This window comes from Egretta garzetta, unplaced genomic scaffold (genome assembly GCF_000687185.1).
Source record: "Egretta garzetta isolate BGI_Z169 unplaced genomic scaffold, ASM68718v1 scaffold231, whole genome shotgun sequence".
Taxonomy (NCBI): Eukaryota; Metazoa; Chordata; class Aves; order Pelecaniformes; family Ardeidae; genus Egretta; species Egretta garzetta.
The window spans coordinates 1,912,877-1,913,166 of NW_009258727.1; positions in this window are offsets into that span (position 1 = coordinate 1,912,877).

Here is a 290-nt window from a genome sequence, read left to right on the forward strand (position 1 = left end):
TCCCCCCTCCCCGTCGGGTGTAACCCGAAGCGGGAGTAATCCGCTAACAATGAGACAATTTAAATAGCAGGGGGACGGGAAAAAAAAAAGGAGAAAAAGCGAAACCCGAGGGTGAGAGGAACTTGCCAAATCTCTTTTGTCAGCGCTCACCCTGCGGGCCGGGAGTGCTTTTCCCGGGGATCCGTTACGCCCCCGCCCCGCCGTTTTCCTTTCCCCAAGCGCACGCCTTGCTCCTGAAGCGAGGGAAACAGCAGAGCGACCCAAAAACTTCCTTTTCGCTGAGCGAGGCC